The sequence below is a fragment of the Etheostoma cragini genome, chromosome 18 (genome assembly GCF_013103735.1).
Source record: "Etheostoma cragini isolate CJK2018 chromosome 18, CSU_Ecrag_1.0, whole genome shotgun sequence".
NCBI classification, from domain to species: domain Eukaryota; kingdom Metazoa; phylum Chordata; class Actinopteri; order Perciformes; family Percidae; genus Etheostoma; species Etheostoma cragini.
The window spans coordinates 22,589,164-22,608,150 of NC_048424.1; the positions used below are offsets into that span (position 1 = coordinate 22,589,164).

Below are 18,987 nucleotides of genomic sequence, written 5' to 3' on the forward strand. Positions count from 1 at the left end.
GTGGCCACAAATTTTTATTCTAATGTATGTCAATTTCTCCTTTTTTCATGGTGCTAAGCCTGTATTGGGAAGCATCCGTACGGAGGTACAGAGGTTGGACTCAGGAAAAGAACAACGGGGAAAGGACACATCACACGCCGGGACACGGTCCGTGGGGTTACTTGCGACTACAACGGAACGGTTGGGTTTAGGAAAAGAAATATGGGCAAATGAATCGCCACAAAAAGAGGACAATCCCTGGTCTCTGGGGGGAAAGTCCTGTGTTGTTTGACCCGTCCACCCCTCAACCAACCTCCCTGTGCAGATTTTCGGCACTATTCCTATTCCCCATGACGATCTCTATGATAACGCTACAATTCAGAAACAGATGTGGAACACAACCTGAACAAGGCATCAGTTGTGGAGCAAATCTAATTAGGTGAGAGTGAAAGATATTTATGGGTTGACCCTGATGGACTGTGTCATGTAATGCACTTTGAACAGCAGAGGGAAACTACGACCATCTTAATGGCTTGTAATTTCGGAGAGCACTCTAGTTCTTTTCTCTTGTAGCATTTCTTCTTGGCATCCACCTCCCTCCACCTCCTCCATTCTGATCATGTTTTACGTGCGGCAGAGACATTGTTGTAGACTACTGCCATAACTGGGATTACTGAAAACTTGAATTACAAAACAGAACATTAGTTTTTATTAAAAGATTATTAAATATATATTCACTATCTGCTATTGATCCTTTCTCTGAGATTTAAGCACTTTAAAATCATTCATCCTTTGGATCTTTTTAGAAAGCTATAATGTAGCAGTAATAGGTCTAATAGTTTTTATGGCAAAAGCCTCCATACAAACAGTCAAGGCAAAGTGACTCATTTTGGAGCCAAAAAAAGAGCTAATTGTAAAAGATTTTTTTTCAGTTTAGATCATTTCTATAAGGTGTCCAGAACAGCATACTAAAAGTCCTAAGAAAGCCTTGTAATGTAATAGAAATGTGTTCCAGTAAGGCCAGGCAACCATACACCCCAATGGGGCTTTTTTCTTCCTTTACTCCTATCAAAATGAAACTTTAACCAATGAAAGTGTTCATGAAAAGTCAAATCTTTTGTATTACAAGTTTCTTTGAAAATGAATTTTAATATGAAAATGGGCTATAGACTAATCGAATATTGCCCAAATATACCCACATAGGCTTATTTTTTTCCCTTACTTCTACCACAATAAAACTTTACACAACAAAATAGTCCCATCGGGGTATGTTGCCTGGCCTTAGGCCTTACTGGCACACATCTCGGATTGATGAGAATTAACCAGATTTCCTCAGCTAGGATTTCTTAGGACTTTTAGTGTGTTGTTATGCTAGTTTGCCTGAATGGACTAAAACTGAAAAAGTGACACTAATGGTGTTTTATTTATTCACAATTATAACTTTCGAAATAGAATATTGATTCAGTTCTTCCGCTTTTTTCAACAGCCTTTATGAACACCTAGCCACAAGTATCCCTTTGTCCTTATTTTTACTAGACCCCTTAATAAAATTCAATTCAATTCAATTCAATTTTATTTACAGTATCAATTCATAACAAGAGTTATCTCAAGACACTATACAGATAGACCACACTCCAGAATTTACAAGGACCCAACAGTTCTAGTAGTCTCCTCCAGAGCAAGCAACAGGGCCACAGTGGATAGGAAAAACTTCCTTTTAGGCAGAAACCTCGGTCAGACCCAGACCCAGACCCAGACCCTTGGTAGGCAGTGTCTGACGGGCCGTCAGAATGACAGCAGGATAGACTTCAAATACTTACGAGAAAAACTACTAGACTAATATAAAAATAAGCTTCTGTACCACTACATACAGACTTGGAGAAGACTGTTTCCTCCTCCTAGTGCCCTTCGAAGTTCCCTACATTTTCCCAGAAATCTCCTAATGGCTTTCGAGTGCAAACAAGAAGAACTCAGTGCGCAGCTGCCCAGCAATGGTTCATGCTTGGCTAGTGGGTACATCAGCATCCGGCAGAAACTAAATTAGAGGACCAGGAATACTTTTCCTATCGCCCTGAGTGCTCAGCGGGTTTTTGGCTTTCGTCTCCGGTGGGTGCTCCATGTGAGTATGCAGCTTGGCTGTGTGAGAAACACAGAGAACCGCTGCGAGGTTAGCTGGCAGCGGCTAGCAGCGGCACTCAGCTAACATGAACTTAAAGCTAGCTAGCAGGCGTCGGCGTCGGAATGTTTAACGCTAGGTGGGGAAATAAGGTGGAAACACAGAGTTAGGAGCACCCGGGGATGATGAGACAACGTGGCGGAATGCTGCGGCTTCGCTAAATGAATTTGGTAATAAAGGTTACCGCTAGCTTGTCTGATTCGGCTGTGATTTGACATTTACGCTAAGGGTATAATAAATAACGTCATCTTAATTGACACAAGAACAGGTTCCAGCCTAAAGCTAACGTTTAAAAACTCCTAACATACAGTTTGAATTTAGCTCATTTACGCGAGAGTGAGGTTAGTTTTAGTTGCTGCCTAAGAAAGTCAAACATTTAATGTTCATTTAATTGTTTTTCAGACTCGCATTGAGACCTATGTTATTAGACCATTTAAATGTGTGCATCATTTGCGTATTATTAGTTTGCTAAAACATGTCAGAAAGCGTCTTATGGAACTAAAGGACTAGCTCCGTGCACATACACGCCCGTGCGGTGCTCTCCTGTCAGCGGACCGATAGGGAGAGAGGTGCGGGCTCGCTGTCTCTGAAAAGGAGTTGCTAAACTCAGTTATTTGAACACCTGCTTGTGTTCGCAGGGAAGGGAAGTCCTATTTCACTGTCAAACAACTGCATTCAAATGGAATTATCTGTCTAATTCAAACAATCTGACACTTTAGCTTCATGATCTGCACCAGCTAGATTAAACCCAACCCATTTAAATCCTCTTTCCTTCTGTCTTCTCGGTCACAGAGAATATCACCGTTGACTTCTTATATATATATTTTTTTAAAGATTATTTGAGGCCTTTATTTTGGTAGGACAGCTGAAGACATGAGAGGGGAGAGAGAGAGAGAAAGGAAATGACACCTGGCTAAATGACTTTTTTGGGGAAACCCTGTATACAAAGACCTACAATTAGATATTCCAAGGCTTCTAGAGGTGCTCTATTACAAACATTAAAGTTACTAGCCTATGTGTGAACTAGACAGTAAACTTTTTAAATATGTCCCATGACCTTTTCATCATGTGAAAACGAACCCTTTACTCTCACATTAAAACCCAAGAATGTAGGGCACCATCCAACACATCTCTCTCATTCATGTGGAATGGTAGCATACCGCCAAGTCAGCTCCAGGTTTTAATTAAGACAAGGAATTGCCTAGTTCTAGAAACAGGAAAAAGGATGGTTAATACCTTTTGCATATGGAGTGGTTACTTAGTTTGTGAGGGTTTCTCTCACAAGCATTAGCAAACTAATCCTCTTCTCATAGCTTCCCGACGTGTTATGAAAGTGACCAGCAGCTCCTGAGCTGCATTACTGTATAAATGTGGAAAATAAAAGGCAAAGAAGAACGATGGGTCAGAAAATATATGGCTTCAACACAGCAATAGTGCTGATACCTTAGAAGTGTTGGGTAGTGGAGGGCGACCAATGGTGGTTTTGCAGAGCCAATATTGATACCAACTATTGTTGTTGTTGTTATTATAATTACTATTATTATTATTATTAGTACTAGTAGTAGTAGCAGTAGTAGTTAATGAAAGTTTGGTTAAATGCTTTTGGCAATTTTGTAATAAAACTGAAACTTTTAACACAATAAAAAGACATCTCAGAATTATTTTCTGTTAGTTGAAAGAAAATACGAGTAGGAAGCACTGGCATTCTTCTTTTAGTTTTGCCTTTTACATTCAATGTTTAATTTAAGTAAAAATAATGTTGGAAATGAACTCCTTAAACCTGCATTCTATCTGAATTCCTGCAGGGGGGGGGGGACGGGGACTCCTTAAACCTGCATTCTACCTGAATTCCTGCAGGGGGGACACGTGTGGTTCTAGGAGGTCGGTTTCTGTAGAAGTCTATGATCAAGTGACCCACTTCTCACTTGATTTATTACCTCAGTCAACATTTTCATAATGAGTTTATGGTCTCAATCGCTAGTTTGAAGTTTTCTGCAACACAGAAGGATTTTCATTATTGGAATTATGGTCCTTTTAATTAAAAAAAAAAAAAAAAGCAGGGGAGTTTTTTATGGCGTGGCTATAATGTTATTGCCAGTGAAAGTGTGTAACGTAACGTAGAGTGTAAGCAGCTCCTCCCTCTCGCCCCCCCTCACTCCTCCCTCTTGTCTAAAAGCGCCACATCCCCAACCAGGAGGGATGCGCCCGTCACGGCAAACTCAACGCCTCCTAGTAGATCTCCACAAACCGATGGGTGACATCACACGTGCTCTGTCCATTCCTATTAACAGTGATGGAGTGCAGCCCTAGTGTGATGTCCAGCCCACGTCCAGACACATTCCATCAACAGCGAGTGACCCGGGGTACTTGTTAGCGTGTAGTATCCCTGAAGTGTGGAATGTTGGGTTGCAAAAGGCTTTGTCAGCCTAGGTGTTGCTGCCTTGTATCTAGGCAGATCAAAACAAAAGTTAGAAATTCCTGTTTTTGTTGATCTAAAGATTTGTGGGAGAGATGTGGGTTTTGCTGGAAAATGTTTTTTCTGTGATTTGTTAATTCCTTTTCTCTTTTTCAGAGTTTCTTGGAGGCTACCAAGGTGAGATCAGCGCATTGCTGTCAAACGAGGAAACGCAAACCCAGAGTTCATCCTAATAACTCGGAGCTGTAAGTACCTGGAACATATTCAACATCTTCAAACCCACACCCCAATCTAACACATAATCTAACACCAATCTAATTCACTTCATGACTTATAGGGCTGGCTTTTATTCAACAGTTTTTATGATTTTACAAGGTTTGTATTAATTCTTCATTGCATTGTGGGGCGTCTGGTGATTCCCACCCCTACACCCAACCCACAACAAATGTCTCAACGTCCGCCGTACTACAACCAAAAAGCAAATGATATGACCGTATCACAGTAGCAGCTCCCCTTTTGTCTTCTTCTTTTACAAATCGGTCAAATGGCTCCAGATTTGCTCATACACCCCCAATTTAATACATTTATAAGGGGGGGGAATCACCAGTGGCTCCACGATAGAATATTATCGCAATTCTTACAGTATGTCACAATATGATGTCATAGCGATTTTAATTATATCACAGTATTCTTCAATATATTGCAATTTATTACCCCTTTTCCAAATTCAAATTGGGTCCCCGAAGGAAAACTGCCAACATCTGTTATACCTAAAAAAGAAATTCATAGATTGAAAAAGCAATTGATTTTCAGTACTTAAAACTTTTATACAATAAAAGACTAATTTTTGGCGCCAAAGTATCAATACGTTATTGCTACGGAAAATATTACGATACTTAGTTGTATAGCTCCCCCCCCCAATATATATAAGTCCCTTCCTGGACATACATTGTACCATATTCTTGATCCAAGCACCAATTGTAGGTGCCTCCATTTTCTTCCAGATGAGAGCTGTAGTTCTTTGTGCATGTAGTTTAGCAAAATCAATACACATATTTTCTTGGGGATTCAGTCAGATTTGTAGATTTTGTTTTTCGTCCCGTGCATTTGTTCCCTACTCCCTGAGGCTGGACTGTCCTGCCTGATTCTCTTGTAGTTACATGTATGATTCAGAAAAGGCCACTAGGGGGCGGTCTTATGCTTGCTATTCCCCACCACCAGCCCAGTAGCCCACACTGATCAGAGACTTTGCTGTGGGACATCTTGTTCAAGTTGGCCACAATCACAAAATGCAGAGGCAGATTTTTTTTTTGAATGCTTTTCTTGTGATGTTTTCATTTCTAAATTATATCACAATGCGCCTATAACCTATCTAGATGCCATCGTGCAAGCTCTAATGTTTCATTTAAATCATAATACTAATGGTAATGCTATAGCAGTCATTGGAAAGTATGTGGGGCCACTTGTGCTTTTATACACCATGTCTATTCCATTATTCCAGTTTCTTAGAGAAAACATGCAAGGACAAATTTTTTTTGCAGAAGTCTATTACGTGTTAAATGAATTTACTCAACTCAATTTATATAGCACCTTTCATGCAAGCGTGCTGCCCAAGGTGATTCACAGAACAAAATATGTGGAAAAAATGACCATAAAAAAGACCAAACATTCCAACAATAAGACGATGAAATGGTACACATGATTAAATTAAACCAACAGAATAGTTTAGCACTAACAGATGATGTTTTGTGGCAGAAAACTCGTATTGAATAAACTTGTTTGCTCTTTTAGCCTTTGTGGACGCGTTATTACATGTGGTTAAAACTGGGTAAGTGGCTCTGTAGTATGGATCTACTGTTATTCTTTGCTTTTTTAAAACATAACTGAAGCCAGTTCTCAGAGTATTTATCTGGTAATTTTTTGCAATTAAAGAGAAACTGCAATCTAGAACAGAGCCAAGTCTGGCTGACTGATTTCTACAGATAAATCTGTCCCACTCCAAAAATCAGCTTCTCTGAGTGTGCCATAATGGACACATTCATTTACCTCAAGCTCTTCACTTTTCCTTACTCACTGTCACTGCCTGCCCCCCCCCCCCCCCCCCCCCCCCCCCCCCCCCCCCCCCCCCCCCCCCCCTTTACTCCCCCATTCCGTTCCAAAATGTCTCTGAATCCCTCCGCCCTGGCCTCCCAGCCGTTATGAACAACTGGCCCAGACAGCTGGCTTTAACAGCTGCTTGCCATCTCATTTTTGGCCTGTCTCCATCTGGGCAACTTTTTCCATAGCGCTATCTCTTTTGTAAACCAACCTTCCTGTTTCTAAATCAATCTTTATGTGATCTTGTTGCCATTCAGCCAAAAAGGACGCTGAAACACAAAATCCAAAGGTTTTTAATTGACATGGACGTTGAAAGCATTTGCTCTTGTAGCCTTGATGTGTCTCCTACCGTCAGTAGAATACATCATTGTCTTTGGAAGCTGTCCCTTGTTTTGTTTTTTCTTGTTTGGATTTTCAAATCAGTGTTTCTGTGTTTTTCTTTTGCCATTTACCACCATCGCCTTCTGCTGGCGACACCAGCCTTCATCTCCGTTTTCCTCAGAATGAAGTCCAGGTGTCACCTGCGCCGTAACGGCCTGGTCGGAATCGTCTTTTGTCCCATCTGCTGATAATCATCAGTAAGCGTTCCCGATCGTAACCGTAGGCATTTAGTTGAGGGAAATATTCCCTGAGCAACGGCAGTAAAGAAAAGCGAGGTAATACACGAACAGTGTGAGAAGTGAGTTGGAGAAAGAGTAATATTTGGGAGAGCTGTCTGAAAAGCCTAACCTGCTTGTATCTTCATGTGTACTCCCCTTAAACATTGTCTTGATATTATCAGCCTCATGGATGAAAAATGAAAAAGGTTCAACCCTACATTTGTAAGTCATTATTTTACTATATTATGCAGAGAGAGAGATGGGGAGACAGGTGGAAAGATTCTGTGAAACCCATTTAGTTCCATATCACTCTAAAATAACAGTCCTTCTAGTGATTGGCAGTGGCTAAACCTACCGTAACTTTCACTATAAATTGCAACAAATTGGGAAACTCTGTTTTCCCTAGCTTTGTGGAAGACTGACCTACAGTCACATTAGCTACAAAAGAGAGCAACACACACACCTGGGCGGACCTAGCCTACTCCTGGTTAAACAGAAATTTTCGGGTGCTACCTCCAAGCACGTCTTACAAGACACTTAAGAGGTATTTTCAAGTCCTTTAGATTCAAAAGTATTTATTTCTCGATGAAAGTAAAATGTCAAACTTATTAGATATATCCAGAAATACGATGTCCTGAAGCGTTTTCTGCCATCTTGAATTATTTTTTTTGACTCGAGCAACCAGTGACATAAGTCACGCTGCCTTCATGCCGATTGGCAGCCGCTTGGTCGCATCACTCAGCATTTGCATAAAATAGACTTCTTATCTATTTTGGCCCCGCCTTGCTCGTGGCAGCGGCGAGCTCGTTGCTTGTGGCTGGCAAATGGCTACTCCCATTGAAAATGAATGGTAGCCTGTTGCTATGTCTCTGTCTCTTGTAGCATGTGTCACTGTAGGCTTAGGTGCGTATTTTACGAAAAAAAATCACGTTTTATCCAATAATAATTAAAAAAATACAATGTCCCCATAGATTTTTGTGTCTCAGGGTTGTGTCTCTTTTTCACACGGCTTTTGACCATTATCATCATGTCCCACTCTAAAACGTGGGAAAAGCTAGAGCAGATAATAAATAACTATAGGGGTCGACCAGTACTGGCTTTTCAAGGCCGATACAGATATTAGTAGTTAATGAAATTGATAACTGATATTTGGAACCACTATGCATTTACAGTGAAATGAAAATCTTCCGAGTCAAAATTAAGATTTTGGAAGGCTACAAACTCAAAAACAAAACTTTATTTAAATGCTTTAGTAGATTATTAAATACATAAACATTCAACTTAACAAAGTAAAAGATAGTCAGATAGTGTGGGACTTAAAACCAGACTCAGTGGTGAGTGAAAGCGAAGCAGAAGGACAGACACAGAGATCTAGGTGAGCCAAGAAGCACATTTATTAATTATTTTACTCTGTCGGTTACCAGGCAAATAAAACGGAGAATCACCCGGGGGCAATAATCTGTCTATTCTTATAAATAACACTCAAAAAGCTTAAAGACAAAACTTCCTGAAGAAGTCCAACTAACAGTCCTTATATCTGAGAAAGTCTAGTTACATTTATTAGGCCTAGGTGCTGCCCATAACAGCTCGGGTGCTGCACCTAAACTTTCTAAAGGCAGGGGAAACCCTGCCTGCTGACCCAAGGGACCTTTTGTCCTGTTGCTGATGTGCAGTTGTTGCTATTGTAATTTATCCAGCCACGCTATGAGCCAGTATCTTGTACTTTTTCTCCTCGTTGTGGCACCAGGGGTTAGTCAGAGCCGGGAGTCGGTTTCCACCGGAGGCATGACTGCACACTTGCTGTCTATAATTCAAACTGTTGCATTGGGTTCTTTGATGGATGGAGACACTGGTGGATCTCGTGGACCCCGTGACACCAGCATGCCTAATCTCTCTGTCTGCCTGTGTAGAGACTTCAAACTGCTACACAGTATAGATTTGTGTCTTTTTGGTGCCGACAGGCTGGCTTGCCCGACCTATTGAAGATTTCTGAGACAGAGAGAGATGTTCTCCTGGCTCCAAGGAGACAAAGCCTTTCACTATCTGGCCTGTCAGGGACATGGATTTAGAGGAGGCTGAGATGAATATTTAGCTTTCAGTGGGGATGAAATCCAACCTGGGACTCAAATTTCAAAGTTTTTAACCTCAACAGTCTAACTACAGCGTGAGAAGATCCTTTGGAAATCTTTTTTGGTGTTTAAAGTGCTCATACTATGCTTTTTGTCTGCTTCTCTTTCCTTTCTTAATTTTTTTTGTGCACGTTATAGGTTTACAAAATGAAAAAGCCCAAAGTTCCCCCCCAAAGGGACTTACCATCTCACCAGCTCAATTGTAGTCCAGCCTTTACTTCAGAGACAGACGTCACTTTATAACACACTTATAATGCTCACCTAGTGTGGCACGCCCTCATACTCTACTTTTGACTGGCTAGTAGTCCTTACCTAGGTCCTGTCAGGACCTCATACTCTGCTTCTGACTGGCTAGTAGTCCTTACCTAGGTCCTGTCAGGACCCTCATACTCTGCTTCTGACTGGCTAGTAGTCCTTACCTAGGTCCTGTCAGGACCCTCATACTCTGCTTCTGACTGGCTAGTAGTCCTTACCTAGGTACTGTCAGGGCCCTCATACTCTGCTTCTGACTGGCTAGTAGTCCTTACCTAGGTACTGTCAGGGCCCTCATACTCTGCTTCTGACTGGCTAGTAGTCCTTACCTAGGTACTGTCAGGGCCCTCATACTCTGCTCCTGACTGGCTAGTAGTCCTTACCTAGGTACTGTCAGGGCCTCATACTCTGCTCCTGACTGGCTAGTAGTCCTTACCTAGGTACTGTCAGGGTCCTCATACTCTGCTTCTGAATGGCTAGTAGTCCTTACCTAAGTACTGCACATGTGCAACTCACAACAAAGATGTAACAGAAGTGAGATGTCTCACTCTGTAGCTAAAACAGGGAGCTCAACACACTGGGGGAAAAGAAGAGCTGCAGCAATGTGCAGTACAACAAAAATATGGTGTTTTTTGAAAATTAAAAAAAAACAACTCAAAATACAGTTATGAACAGGAAAATGAGCAGAACATGAGGTCTTTAAGTCCATATTTAAACCTGTAATAACGGATTTAGCTGGCTGCAAAAGTGTGTGTGCTGTTTCATCATTCTCTGTTCCTTCGACAATGCTTTCCTAGCTTTCTGCTTCTTTTTTTTCCGGCTCAGCCATGATGATAGAAAAAACTCCATCTCTACCTTGTTAACAGGTTCCTGAATTGGCGTATGTGTGCAGTGCCATGAAGTAATCTGTTACATCGCGAGACCTGGGAACACGTGACCCTTCTTAGCGTTTCGGCCAGGGACTCGAAACAACAAAGTTTCAAGGCTTGATTTTACGGTTGCAGGTGCTAGGGGGGAGCGGCTCAACCACCATTCAACCCAGAAAATTCACAGAGCCATTCCAATAGCTCCAAAGCTGTTCAGTCAAGGTAAATTAAGCTGAAAAACTGCATCCCCTTTAACTCTGGGCGTACAAGGGCATCACATGATGGGCTACTATGTTCAAATTCCAAGGATTGCAAGGATTCTCAGAGAACCTATGCTTAAAGCATAGGTTCTCTGAGAATCTGTTATATCCAAGCCAAATTTTTATTGTAACTGAAATATCCCTAACCTGATTGATATCTAATTGGGACCTTGTGCATCGAAATTGGATTGATTTGGATAATCATTGACAAAACCGAGTCCTAGTTAGCATGTTAGCTTGCCAATGATAGCATTTAACTTAAAGCACCACTTTGCCCAAGTACAATCTCACAGAGCTGCCTGCATGGCTGGAGACTTTTGTCTACTGATATTTTTGTAAATCAGGTATAATGCCACACAGGTTTGAAAACGTACACAGGCAACTATGTTACGCTCAGCCAGATCTTTTTAATACCTCCTTGATTACACCTCTTCTCTGATTGTAGCTAGACTAAGTCTTGGGTGTGTCTCTGGCATTTAGATGATCTCACCAGGCAGACTTGAGCCTGAGCAGACAGAGGCATGAATCCTATCATGGCATGCCATCCATCAAATCAACTCCTATCTCAGTGTCTCTATGGGCTTTGTAATTAAAAGCAGGTTGCCTGATAGGCCCTTTCCTTTTTGGTTCTCTGGCTTTAGATTAAAGACATTGATAGCGCCTGGTGCTTCTCAAAAAGCATATGTGAGATATTACAGGCTCTGGCCACTGCACTCTGCTTTCAGCTCTTTGACCTGGAGAGCCCTGTGTGGGAAACAACCCCTGTTTCTGTCTTTTTGCATCCCGCGGGCCCAGAACCTTACCATATCACTGCCTGCAACACAGCTGTCACTGTAAGTGTATTTGATATACTGACGGATGCCAAAAGAAGGAACAGGTGGTGCGTATTAGTTCCAGTCTTTTATCCTAACCCCCCTCTGAAAAGAAAGTAGACTGTGGTCAATAGAGTTGTCAGTGTGTGTCATTGTAATATATGGCATTCTGACTTTTAAACTAAGCTTTGCTACAAAGCAGTACCTTCACAGCTATCCTGAGGAAAAGGAAGAGGCACAGAAAGGGAAAATGAATTAATGTGGTTCAGGTGGACTGACCCCAAAGACAGATCAGAAACATGGGAATGTCTCTGAACATTGACCCTTTTCCGTCCTGCCGTCTCTTTTCAGTTCTATTGGGCAGTATTGAGTGTATAGGAATATCAACCACAGATGGAAACTTCCATATTTGGTTAAGGCATTTATGTCAAATTTTTTTCGTCAGAAATTATATTATTCCAAATCCTATCAGATTTTATTTATTTATTTGCTTGATCTTTGACTGATTATATATTTTTTTACATTGCAATGCTTAGCAAGTATATTTTCACAGCAGTAAAATTCAAATAATTTGAACTGCTCATAAATCTTAACTAGCCAAACCGCAGGCCCAGTTGTGTGCTGCCTGACTTTTTGAGTCGACTTGTGCTTTCCTAACCTACTGCCAGTAGCTTAACCAAATATGTATTTTGTCATGGGCTATCACTCACATATCAGCCTAAATTTTCTGGTTAATATTGTATGCCTTGATTTTCTGGGTGGACACATTTTGAATCCCTTGCTATTCCTCAGTTGTTTAGCTCTTCAGATGAATCCCCACAGACAGGGCCCTGGTTCCCCCCGCAGAGAAAAGCCTCATTAGGATTTTGTTGTACAAACTGGAAAATTCTGACTGGCCAAGGGAGTAACAAGGCCTTCCCTCCTAGGGACAAATGTTCTTTGCTCTGGCCTGACCCTGGTGCTTGGGGCCTTGTCGAATCATATTTAGCTCATATGGCTCCATGTCAGGGGCTCAGTTACCCCTGAATCAACCTTAGTCTGCCTCACTGAGGCCTGTAGGCAAAACGGACCTTAAGGTTTTAATAAATGGACAGCTTGTTGAGGCAACATAGAGGCCTGATGTTGCCATCACGAGGTATGAAGTTTAGTGAATATCCCACCCTGTACTGCTACTCTCAGGGTGCTAGTCAAGTGGCACACTTTGGGTATTAATTTGGCAGTAGACACACTGTGCACCTGGCAGTGATGGAATACTCGAGTCCACGAGTTGCTATTGTCTGGACTTATGACTCGACTCAGACTCTTCTTTAGGGACTTGGACTATGACTTGAGCACTAGGGACTCGAGACTTAACTTGGATTTGACTTGACTACAATGCTGGCACCTGGGATGCACATTTAAATCTGGGAAGGATTAGAAATAACTTTTTTATGTGTCCATTTTTAGCATATATTTTATATAGGCTAAATTAGATATAAGATATTATATTAGATAGGACAGCAGAAGACATGGAGGGGGGGGGGGGACATGCAGCAAAGGGTCGCAGGTCAGAGCCGAACCCTGGCATGCTACGTCAAGGAGCAACCCTTTATACATGGGTGCCCGTTCTTCCCAGGAATGCCGGGAAGAGGTAATAAACATGGCCAATCACACGGACTCGGGGTCCAAATTGAACTTTTTTGTCCACTTGCAAATGCAACCTTACCAAGCCATTGGCCAAGCAACACCTGTTGACGCGATGTGTAGTTACATTAAATTAAAATGTGAACGTCAAGGTTACGGCGCAGGGTCAGGTGTAGGGAAAGCTATTCAATTACTCAGACCAGCCACTCAATCTACTTTTATAGAGGGCGTCTCTCTCAACTATCTCAGCTTGATCTAATATCATTGTCAATCATGTTTGGCATTGGCGGTCATGGCTCTGATTTAAAAGGGGCGGATAGTTCATGAATTGGCAGACTTAAGTTCTTCTGGTCAGTGTAAATGAACAGGGTCACCTTCACTTTGGATTAGCAAATGGACCAAAACAAAAGATTGATGCAGAGGCCTACCATAAATAACATCAAGGGCAAAACTGTGTGTGCCACGCATAATGAGTATAAACTGTTGTAGAGGTGATCTGAAGTCTTTTTGTCAGCCCATTAGTGTTTTAATGGTTGCAAGGGCTCGGCCCCACAGGAACCGATGTGAGCCAATGTTGAGTAATGCTGCACATGTGGAATATGTAACTCCCCACCAAGTCTCAGGGGCTCCCAACACCTAGCCTCTGATTTCCAGCAGAGTTTTCCTCAGTCACTTAGTTTTTCCTTTTCATCCAAAAAAGAATAAAGTTAAAGGTTCTATGACATAGCTGCTTTTTTAGTGGTCCCTAATACTGTATCTGAAGTCTCTTTATATAGACCTTAGTGGTCCCTAATACTGTATCTGAAGTCTCTTTATATAGACCTTAGTGGTCCCCTAATCTGTATCTGAAGTCTTCTTTATAGACCTTAGTGATCCCCTAATACTGGATCTGAAGTCTCTTTTTATATAGACCTTAGTGGTCTCTAATACTGTATCTAAAGTCTCTTTACCAAAATTCAGTCTTGGTGCAGAATTTTAGGCATTAGAGCCAGTCCCACAATGAGCTGGGCCATGTCTGTGTCTGTAGCTGCATGCCATGGGAACCTTAAAAAACATTGCATGAGCTATTTTAACAGATCCTATTACTATATGTTATATCTTTTGAAAAATAAGCACATTTTCTGATAGATTTTATACAGTTTTACATCACATGGATATCCGTGTACATAGTATAGATACCACGCATATCAATAGCCTTTAGATCTGTGTTCTGGTCCAGTTGGCACAGTTTAGAAGGTGCCCATAAGCAGGAAATTTGAGAAATAAGGAAAACAAAAAAGATTGCTTTTGGACTACATTGACAACCCACAGGCGAATTTGTGGTCGGTTTTGTCTGTGGCTGGTATGTTTGCTGACATTGAGTAAAATATGGTTCCCACAAAACAAGACTTTGCCAGTCGTTGGGATTCTTTGAAATCACTTTTGGAAATACTCTGCTTCTGCTTGAGAAAGTCCTGTCGGATCATCCTGTGTGCTCAACTTCTAGTCAAGGAAGGGTGTAACTTGGGAAATGGGACCATCCGAGGAGCATGTGAATGCACCATTAATCTAAAATGTTCTAAACTGCTGGAAATGCTTCAATAGTATAAGGCACTGAAACTGAGAAGCTCAGGGATGAGTAATGATTGGCCAGCCAGTCCTTGACATCTGTATAGGATGTGTCCACTTCCACAAGCCCAACTATTTCCATTATGTCCCATACTATCTGTTTTGTGTTGAATGACAACTGTTAACAAAATAGAGTAAATGACAACCGTTAACACCATACAGTAAATTTAAAAGAAAAATGTGAAATCTTACTTTTATTACTTTTACCAGAAAATACAAAAAATTAGTCATAAAATATTGTAAAAGAGTGGAATTTAGCTTGTTAAAGTCTAGGGCTGCACAATTGATTATTTTTAGCTTTGTTAATCGTTCACGATATCAAAATCTTCAAAAGCTGTGACATATCAGAAAGCAATGTTTTGTTTTGTTGTAAGTAGCACTAGAAAACAACACTTTAAAATGTGGATATTCTTTTTTTCTTTTTTTTTAGGCCTTAATTTTTATAGGACAGCTGAAGACATAAAAAGGGAGGAGGGGGGGGGAGTGACATGCAGCAAAGAGCCGCAGGTCAGAGCCAAACCAACGGCCGCTGCGTCCAGGGGTAAACCTCTGTATATGTGCACAAATGTTGGAAATTATTTATTCCAATTCAAATTTCAAGTTTTTCTTGACCATTGAAAGCAGCAGAAAGGGAGTAATGATTACATGTTAAACTTTTTGTTTTATTTATGACAAATAATATCTTTACCGCAATGTTCAACAATGTCATTGCATATTTTCCTCATATCGTGCAGCCCTGAAAAGTTACAAACGTGGCACGGAACACAGCTGCGGCTCACACTGTGCACCGTTGGCCTTCTCTAAGCTGATGGACAGGACTAGTCTAATTCCCCTAATACTTTACACCAAATTGCACCACATTGCTTAATCATTACTGACAAGCCCCTAACTGTGCCAGTTTGCATGCTAAGTAGATGCTGTTCACCTCATGGCAGGTCACCAAGACAATAAACCGATGAAGGAAAGAAATGTTTGAAAAGCAGGAATTTAACAGATCAGACAGTCCCCTGTGTGCGTTAAATGTGTTGGGCCCAGAGGCAGTATGACGTAGTGTTTGGAAAACTGCTCAACTGATATTTTGACATTTCTATTCTGGTGAAAGTCTTTTTGTTCCGAAAAGGTCACGTCCTGACTGACCTTTACTAAAAAAAACTTTTGTCATTACTCAATCTCCTCACACAATGTCTGCATTATGTGACTTCAGCCTTTGCTCTGAGCCCTTGGTTCACTTTTTGGAGACACTGTGGAGACCCATAATACCTGAGAATGTGCCCTGCGACAGAGCTGAGAGGCAGCCTGGATGGAAAACTGGACCTTAATGATCACAGATGGAGAACTAGCTTATCCCAACCCCTACAGAGCAACACTTTCCCCTCCTCTGGCTTCTTTCATCGCTGCCAGAACATTGGTACTTTCAACAATCAGCTTGAGCCTTTGCTTCACCCCACACTTCCTGTGCATGTGGAAATGTTACCCCCAGCAGCATCTTCGGAGTGGTCTTTGCTCCTAACGTCATCATCATCATCATCCCCTTTTATGTATGACCCCTCATCTTCACAACAAAGCCGTCTCAGGAGCATAGCAGAGATTTTGTCCTTCCTCTGACACATCCTCTGTCTTTTTCTTCTACCTCTGCCATATTCGCCTGAAAGGCGTCCAGCAGTCTGAAACCTTAATTCAATCAGAGATAAATTGGAAAAATGTGCAAGGGTAAGGCATATTTTGGGCCGACCAGAGGAACATTTTGAGAGTGCATTTCGTATTTCCCTCCTTCCTTTTCTCTGTGTGCGCTGTAAATTGTCCCAGCGTTGCATCTGCTTTCTTGCCATAGAACAGTTAAGAGACTGTCCATTAGACTGACACAAACCAGAGAGGGTTTGTAAGAGTGCTCCCGTGGAGCGGCGAGGGAAGGGAGGGAGAAAGGGAGCAATCTAGGCCTCGGCCCAAGCCACTGACCCCGGCGGCCTGTTGTTTGGGTCACAATACAAAGTACCGGATGGATGGGACAGATGGCGTAATGGACAAATAGAGGAGGGCTGTGGCAGAGGGTCAGCCTAATCCATTTCTTTTGTTTTACTTGATGAAGACCTTTGAGTCCATCCAGAAATAGTACTAAAAGGCTAACTGGAGAGCTGCTGCCAAGCAGAGCGATTTGCCATTCCTCCCTCCCTCTCTTTGTCTCTACCACGTTCTTTCTTGTCCCGCCCTTTTCTCAGTATCCTCAACCATTTTTTCCTTTCTATGTCCTTCTTGTTTGCCTTCTTACTTTTGTCTCATTTCCCTGTCCTGAGCCTTTTCCTTCTTCCATTCCTCAAAAAAAAAAAAAAAAAAGTACTGGAGATCGGCAGCTATTGTTTTTGCAGAATTTCAGTAATGGTTTACAGAGTTAACAGTGTTTCTTTTTTTTTAACATTGAGTTTCATGTCTGTTTTCTTTATGGTATTTTCTTATATATTTTTTTGCCTACTCTTAAAGAACCAGATATTTTTCTTTCTCAGCCAACAACTTTCCACTTTCTATGGTTTTTGTCCATATAAATGGACAAAAAAACCATGTTTCCCCCATGCTGTGTGCCAGTTTGATAAAAATGATATGGACACACCTGTATACAAACAATCCCATATGGTACATATATGCATATACACACACAAGCATGGTTGTACACACTAACGTACACACTTACACATGACTGCAGCAACATTTGGCTTGCATTTTCTTTTGGGGTAGGGGGATGGAGTAGATTGAATAGTAGCAGCGGTACTTCAAAGCTCTGATTTTAGTACAGTGTTTCACTACTGCTCATTTTGTTTTTGGATCTCTGGTTGAGCAGCAGCTCTACGAACAGCACAAGACTCTGACTGGCTGACTGTGACCCTAGGCAGTCTCCGGCTCGCGGCTGCGGGGGCTCCAGGGGCTGCAGGGTCTGGCAAAGCAACCCACATGGCTTCTGTGTTTGGGTATATTTACTAATGGCACTCGCTGGGGTGTTGGCAACTCCTCAATCCCCACGATATGGTCTCTGTGGTGGTCACTGCATATTTGTGTTGGGTATGTGATGTGTGGAGCTGCTTCTAACACAGGCCTGAACTCCTTTGCTGCTTTTTCATACGGTTCATTTTTGTTCTATTGCAGTCTGCACTTCTCAGCATTCTTTTCCTTTTCATGCCATTAATTTATTCATTCTGTGTGTGTGTGTGTGTGTGTGTGTGTGTGTGTGTGTGTGTGTGTGTGTGTGTGTGTGTGTGTGTGTGTGTGTGTGTGTGTGTGTGTGTGTGTGTGTGTGTGTGTGTGTGTGTGTGTGTGTGTGTGTGTGTGTGTGTGTGTAAAATACTGGTTATTAGTAATTAATAAATCTGATAACAGATATTTGGAACAGACATGCATATACAGTGAAAATGAGAATTGAGATTTTGGAATGTTACTAGGACCACACAAAACTTTGTTTAGATGCTTTAAGAAATTGTTTAATAAATTAGAAAGTTTCAACATAACACCCAGTAAACATAAGCTCAGACGTAAGGTCAGACTTAATTATGAATGAATTAACATTGTCAGTTATCAGGCAAATAAAACGCTGATACAGATCATCTGCAAATTGCCAAAGAAACAACCTGATAATCGGACTAGATTAGACTATCCTTAGTCTGGCTATCATCAAACTAGTCTGGACCCAGATTCTTATGTGCTTATCCATCCAGCTTTGGGTTAACCCATCTCCCACAACAAATAGTCTTGGGCTGAATGGAACCTGGCTCCCTGAAATCCGACATAGGTTATTGTCCACAATTTCTGGACCTTATCACAGGAACATAGGACGCAAAGTTATTGGCCTGCCGTTTTTAAAGTGATCATATCATTCTTGTTTTCAGGTTCATAAATATATTCAGAAGTTCTATCAGCATAGGTTTACATGTTTTAATTTCCCCTATTTTCACCTTGTGTGTTGAGCTCTCTGTTTTAGCTACAGAGTGAGACTTCTCACTTCTGTTCTATCTTTGTTAGGTTGCAGATGTGTAGTACCTAGGTAAGGACTACTAGCCAGTCAGAAGCAGAGTATGAGGCCCTGACAGTACCTAGGTAAGGACTACTAGGCAGTCAGAATCAGAGTATGAGGGCCCTGACAGTACCTAGGTAAGGACTACTAGCCAGTCAGAAGCAGAGTATGAGGGC

The 18,987-nt window shown here is 41.6% G+C and overlaps 1 protein-coding gene across 2 annotated transcripts in view; it reads left to right on the forward strand.

Annotated features, from left to right (window-relative positions):
- The first annotated feature begins 1,903 nt into the window (after positions 1-1,903).
- The window catches only part of disp1 (dispatched homolog 1 (Drosophila)), a 96,557-nt gene continuing 79,473 nt past the window's right edge, over positions 1,904-18,987 (forward strand). For both annotated transcript variants that reach the window (XR_004660355.1, XM_034899796.1), the window contains exons 1-2: positions 1,904-2,098; positions 4,728-4,816. The gene's annotated coding sequence lies outside the window, so the exon portion shown is untranslated. The remainder of the gene's footprint in view (positions 2,099-4,727; positions 4,817-18,987) is intronic.